Source organism: Lissotriton vulgaris, chromosome 1_1 (genome assembly GCF_964263255.1).
Source record: "Lissotriton vulgaris chromosome 1_1, aLisVul1.2, whole genome shotgun sequence".
NCBI classification, from domain to species: domain Eukaryota; kingdom Metazoa; phylum Chordata; class Amphibia; order Caudata; family Salamandridae; genus Lissotriton; species Lissotriton vulgaris.
In genome coordinates this window covers 1,020,036,209-1,020,043,441 of record NC_141685.1, presented here as the reverse complement: position 1 = coordinate 1,020,043,441, position 7,233 = coordinate 1,020,036,209, and positions in this window count along the sequence as shown.

Below are 7,233 nucleotides of genomic sequence, written 5' to 3'. Positions count from 1 at the left end.
TGATTGTAAATTATGGCGACACCGTCCCCCTTCCCACTCGGTCGGTCCCTCCTATGGATTTTTAACCCGTAGGGATGGCCGACAGCCAGGTCTCATAGAGAAATAAAAGATCAGGCTGTTCGTCTACAAGTAGGCCATAAATGTGTGGTTCATGCTTTTACATAGAGTGACAAATTAAAAGGGTGGCCTTTAAATCCTCTGTTTTCTTATTTTTTTTACACATTGTTGCATGGGAGGATCTTGGGTGCGAGTTTCCTGGGCTGGAGGAGAGAACAGTTGCACTTATTGCATCGAATGTCTACCTCCAAGATCTCATCAGAAGCTGTACACTGACATAATGGTAGCCGTCTAAGTCTAATCAGTTTTTTCCTATTGTAATATAGTGGAAGAAACTCACCGGAGGGAAACTGGACAGCATGGCCAGTGCCGCACGCCTCCGGGTGCAGACAGGCTTGCCTTTGGCGTGCCTGCTGCGCTCATCCGTTTGCATCGGAATATATAGGCCAATGACTATGATGCAAACTAGATTGCTAACGCAGCTGAGGAAGTGGAAACTGCGTGGGCGGCTGTGAGGTGCCCGATAGTAGCCCCAGCCCTCCTCACAATTGAGGTTTCAGCCGTGGTGGACCAGGACTGGAGGAAAAGCTAGATGTGAATTGAAGCAGCTAAGGATGTGTAGGCAAGCAGAATCAAGTAAAGTGAAAGTGCGCGTAGGTAGGAGAAATTGTTAAAAAGCACAGAGTAATTCAGCCACACCTATACAATTGAAAAAGTATTAAAAATGTAGTAGTAGGACAGGAAGTACTAAATCCTACCGCTGTTAGCTGCGTGCGTCCATTTGCAACTGGAATATATAGGCTAATGCCTATGATGCAAAGTGGATCGCTAACGCAGCTGAGGAAGCAGAAACTGCATGGGAAACAGGGGCTCAAATTGGATCATAAATTAAAAGCTGTTCTGAACAGGGACCCCCAAATTATGTTTGGCCCAGGGCCCCCAAAATCCTTAAGATGTCCCTGTTTTAATCTCAAGCTCCAATTTTCCCTCTTCTTGTATCGTTCTGTAAGAAGGTGGGAAAAGGAGATCCCGATTTTAACAGACCAATCTCTAATTGATCCAATTGTGAAGGCTGACCCCTCACAGAACGGTTGATTCCATGGGCCAACAATAACACATTTTTCTCAGATCGTCATTACGGCTTCAGATTGGATATGGGAACTACAGATTAATGCCTCAAGCTGTACCTATTAAATATAAAATACAAAATCACTAAGGGCCTTATTAAGAGTATGGCAGTAAACAGGACTGCTGTACTCCTGGTGGCAGTCCTATCACTACCACACTGGCGGTGCGCCCATCGTGTTATGAGTGTGGCAGTCAGGACCGCCACGAGACCAGCGGCTCGGCCAGGATCAAGGATCCTGCTGCGCCGCAGTTCAGAAATGACCAGCAATTTGTTTGGCCTGCATGCAAAACATATTCCGATTTGAATGTCCACCATCCATTTCATGGCAGTGAGCCGTTGGCTGATATGGGTGGCTGATATTCAAGGGCCGCCAGTCACTTCTGGGCCTGGGGCTGTATGCAGGGGGCACATGTTGTGCCCCCTGGAATTGCACCCCTGTTCCTGCATGGTGTGGCATGCATGACATGGCGGATGTCACACTGCCCAGGAACGTGCTGCAGGTGCTGTCACAGCGCAGTCTGTTGGTAAGGCTCACGTATGAGCCTAACAGACCAGCACCATGAGACTGCCGCAGCACTGCCTGCTCATCATGGATTAAACTTGTAATCTGGTGGGCAGGCGCACTGCAAGCTTGGCAGTCCTCCTATCAGCGCGGCAGTGGTGGGCCAATAGTAGGACTGCCAAACTCGTAATGAGGCCCTTAGTCTAGTTCCATGCATCTGGCATTCATGTATTGTAGTGTAGTTCCTATTTTCCCTATAGGCCCTGCGCATTGGAATAACATAAACAGCAGTGTAGATGTAGGACTGCGGTCTTCTAGGTATCTACTGACTATGTTAGACTTAATTGGATTTGTACCAGCTAGCTCAGAGGTCACTGGAAACTTTCTTGACTGAATAGGAAGTGATCAGCTTCCCTGGCTCAGACAAGAAGGGATTCAGTTTTCCAACAACCGCATTAACATGACAACTTTGCTCCTCAGAATAAGAGTCTATCTCTAGAGTCGTGTGAAACAATAGACAGCTATTTCACTCAGTCAGTTGTGCAGAATTACTTTCACTAGTTATGCAGAGAATAGAGAGACGGGCGTTTTCAATAAAAGGTATTATTTATTGAACAGTCTTCCTTCTCATGCAAGAGAAATGAATTGCCACAATTGAGAGAATTGTTATTATAAAAAGTACGTACAGTAAAAGGAGTATTGCGAAATAATACTGTAAAAGCATTGATATGGTTTCTTAGCCATAAGATGGTTAAAATGAATAAAATATATACATTCATTTATACATTTGGCTAACGTCCTCAACTGGTGCTTCTAACTACGCCTACCCCAGTGTACCTGACCTAAGCCTAAGACGTGGGAAGGAGTAAGTAAGTAGCAGTTTAAGTTAAGTTGGTTTTGCCAAGGGTTTGCTTCAAGAATTCTCTCTAAGGGTTTAGTCAGCACTGTACCTCTGGAATAGAATGTTGGAGGTCTGGTATCTCCTCTCAGGACTCGATATTCCAGTTACCCGCAAGGGTAGGCTGGAAACGCCGGAGCTGGATTTTCTCGGCAGGAGAAAAGACAGCGTCTTTCTCAGCGCGTCAAGGAGGAGGGGCAGCGTCCGTGGGGTTCTCGCATCTGCTGGCCTCTCTGCAAGGGACAGCTGTTCTGCTCCAGTATTCACCACCACTGTGTTTGCTTAAGGCAACATTGGTATTATTTATACCTGAAAGGTGCCGAGTTTGACGTAAGTTTTTGGGCATAAGACGTCAATAAAGATGTCACTAAGAACTGGTCGTTCTTACAGTGCTCGCAAGAGTTCTATTACTAATCAAAACAAAGCAAGCGGGCTTTCCCAGGTTGCTGGGGGTTTGAGCTGTCGAAAGAACTCGGTGTGTTATCTAGGAATCTAAGGAAGTGGCTTCTGCTGTGTCATGTACTGTAATGAGCTGCTGAGACGAGTTACTGAAATATGGCTCTGATCGTTTATGCCATTATAGGGATATCTATTGATTATAGCCATATAGGGGCATGAGGTCACACTATTGATCGGGGTCCTAGATAGAACACAACATCCACTCCACGAATTTATGTCCATCAAATTACTAAAAACTAAAGCAATAAGATGCGCGTGTATTCCTACCCACCCCAAAATACATATTGCATTTGAAATGGCGTATATGAAATACATGGGAATATAGGTACTGTACGTTTTCAAGCATAGTAATCATTCAAAAAATTATTGCATATGTAATTAGTTATGAACGATTTTTGCGAAAAAATTACACATGAAATGTCTCTTAATACAGAAAAGAAGGGCGAGACTATTTCATCACATATAAATACAATTGCTGTAAAATATGCTAGAGGCTTGAGGTAAAGTTTTTTTCTCTAGATCTACTAAAAATAGAAGCTCTTTTCTTTATGAATAGTTCTACTTTAAGCAAAGTACGTGTGCCAGAAAAAAAGGTAAATATTTTGAAAAAATGTCTGATTCAAAAAAAATGTTCATGGGGAGCGGGAAAATAGAGTTCCAAACGCTTTTCAGTAGTTTTTGTTCATCAAAACTGAAGGCCGAATTCAGAGTTCATGGGAACGCTGTGCGCCGGATTGTTTTCCAAAATTCATTGTTTCTGTTCAGGGGAGAACATCATATCAGACAGGCTCTCGAAGAATAGGTCTACATATTCAGGTGACAGTTCGACCAGGTTCGATAGTGCAGTAACCTGGCAGTTGTGAGAATGATTGCTATCATCGATGTCTGGATCAGCAATGCTCACAGAAGGTCGTACCTGGGTGATGCTGCTTTCATTTTTTGCTTCACTGCCGCCACCTAGTCGTAGCGCAGGAGTCCCAACGAATGCCGTCATCAGGATTGGTAGCCGCTGGGGACAACACGATGCGTGAGCCGTTACAGGACTTAGCAAAGTATCGATATCCATTGGTACTGCTGATGGTAGTGCAAGACTGGTGTCTAACACGCATTCTTCTCCGCATAGCATACATCAAAGCACAGGTAAGATGCAGGTCTGCCATATAGGTCTGAATGAAAGAAACCAGGTCATGTTCAGATCTCTCAGCCGGGCCAATCCAAGGACCTTAGTTATGCGGTCCCGGTAGCGTATTGCTAGGATCGTTTCTTCCATCCTTGCCGGAGTCATGTCTGTGTTTTGGCTTGCCATATCGGAGCAGAAGGGTCAAAAATAAAATGCCTGCTACGAGTCCCAAAATTAGTGGTAGGCCGCCAAAGACTGAATGGACAAAATTGGGAATAATGCCCAGAACTGCTTTGAATGGTGTTAACAGTCCCGAAAAAATTGTCTTAAATATGTTTGAGATACCAATTGCATCCAACATATTTAGGATTTGGCTGAGCATTTCTGTGAAATGCACGGGCCAATTTGTTGATAAAAGTTCATGTATCTCCGATGTTGTCCTTGCAACTTGGAGATCATACGTTTTTTTTGATGACGTGATGGGCACTGTTGTCTGCAAAAGCACAGACTTCATTCTGCTTAAAGTATCAATTCGTATAGAAGAGATATTCAAAGGAGGCCAAATCGGCGTCTCGGAATCTCCAGGGCCGTTTGGAAACAATGCTTGCATACAGCAAGTGACCATGGAAGTCACGCTTACGAGATATGCTTTCCCTGGCACCAAGCCACAACAGCTGTGATCCGTTATTAGAATGTAACTCCCGTTAGAAAGTTGCCTAAAGAAGGGCTCTATCTGCGTTGCAGGTGTGACATGCTGGTGGCATGAAAGGTTGTTTGAAGTCCCTTCACAGGCCCCATGTAAATTAATACCCTGGCACAAAAGTATACCGCTTAGTGAATGTTTGCAATTTTCACCACTAAGAAATACATTTTTGTCGTTGTCACTGTAGCATGTGTGTGTATATGGTAATTTCCATGATGACTTAATGTACCCTTTACTCAACCTTTCATACTGGCCTGTCGGTATATACTCAAGGCAATTTTTAAATCGGAAAGTTGTTATCGGAATTGTGATAATCCCGTGTATTATCCATTCAATGACAGGTCTTTCTGACATTGTCAATGGTAATCTCTCAAGTTTTTCGATGCTCAGGATTGTATAGTCTGCTCCTTTTTGTGCCAAACTGATTTGTTTATCAGTGAGGTTAAAGATAGAAAACAATGACGTTGTGTTGATTAAACGCCATGACACATAGCCTGAACGAAGATTTTGCAACGTCCAGCCTAGCTGTACAATAGAACGTAATTGGGACTGGCCATGTTGTAACAATAGAAAGTCTTTATCTATTATATTGATGGCAGATGATACAATACTGTCCAGCGAATATATTCTGGAGGACAGAGTCATTAACCCATTGTCCACAACAGAAAGTGATTTTTCCAAATTAATACAATTTCTCGTATTTTTTCTGCTGTTTCAATTTGCATTACTTTCCCTGCCTCGCTGTAAGCCGCATATACACTTGCCGCTATGAAACGTTTTTGACGCTGTTTGCGTGGTCCCATAATGAAATCACGCAAGTCAGCACCATCTTTAAGTAAAGATAAGTGTTGCTTAATTTCTGCCCGTGTGAATGTTTCTAGCCATTCAAGGCACAGTTTCCCTACACTGTATGTTGTTACTATCCCTGGATGTTGTTTCTGGGAGTATCTAGGGTCTGGTCTGGTCATTTTTAACCCCTGTGTTTTGTTCAGGAATCAATCTTGACAGTTATTAGTGTCTTCTTGCCAGATTAACCACTTTTTCCAATCAGGATGTGTTCTGTTTTGATGTAAAATTTGGTATACGTCTATTTCAATATCTGTGGTAGCATTATCAGGTATTGGCTTTGGAATAGACGGTTTGTTTAGGTCCTTAATCTTAGCTAGGCCAAGACAGGTTGTTTGATGAATTGTGTCATTTAAGAACATTATTTGTTCTGGGATCATGCAGGCTCGAAATAATGCTTCTAGGCCTTGTACCTGCCAATCTTTTGTACCCCAGATTGTTTTTGTTTCAATGTTGTTTTTCCAGAAATCAAAACCAAATGTAATCATGTTTTCATAAAATGCTTCTGAATATATCAATATAGTATTTGTCAGCATGGTTTTCGTCCCTGTTTTATCCAACAGTTTATAATAAAATGTTTCTGCATTACCCGTGTTAAACCCTGAGAAGTATTGGAATTTCTCATAGAATGTTTTTGAACTGCTTTTAGGTGGAGTAGCACAATGTTCCCATTGGTTATATTTAAAAACATTTCTAGGTTGCGCAGATGTATGTAAATAGTGGTCTGCGTAATGCGAAAAACAGTACATCTGTTCATAATTAGATGAACCTTGTAAATAATCATTTTCTGTAAATTTTGCTGACAACACTAAATCCGACATCATATTATTTATACTTTCAAAGTCCCAATCATCAGAGAATGTACTTGGTTTTACAAAGTCACTTAATGAAACCTTGAACTGGTGAGGATATTTCAAGATCTCGACCGGGCCATATATTTCATAGTCAGTCTTGTCCCACACTACCCCGCCGGGTATTAGAATGGCTGTGACATTTACTGATGATAGTTCTCTTTTCTTGACATGAGATGATTTGTGAGGTTTCAGAACTAAGTTGATGTTCTGACTTGCTGTGTCCATTGAACTGTATTTTCCCTCAATGAATTTTCCCAAACAAAGTACCATGATGAGCCAAAGAAGGAGGAAAAATACACCTAGCCCAAACCAAAACTCTAACCATGGAGAAATAAGATAAGTTTCCTTGAGTTGATGAAAGAGTTCTCTTGCTTTTTCTTTAAAAGTCTTTGTTTCTGGCATTACTTCAGAGTCGCTTTGATCTTCAGAAAAGTTTATCGAAATTGATGAAGTAGCCAGAGGCAGTTCTGTCGATTGTTGGAATTGTTTTCTCCATTTGCTTTTCATTAGCACATTCTGATGCCACATCATTGTAGACCGGTGTTTCATGACTAACTGTTTCAATTTGAGTTCCAAGAGGCACGAGTTCCATGGCATTATTGCATAGTCCTTCTCTGTGCACTGCAGGTTTATCAAATGTGATTAGTCTTTCAGTTTGAACCTCT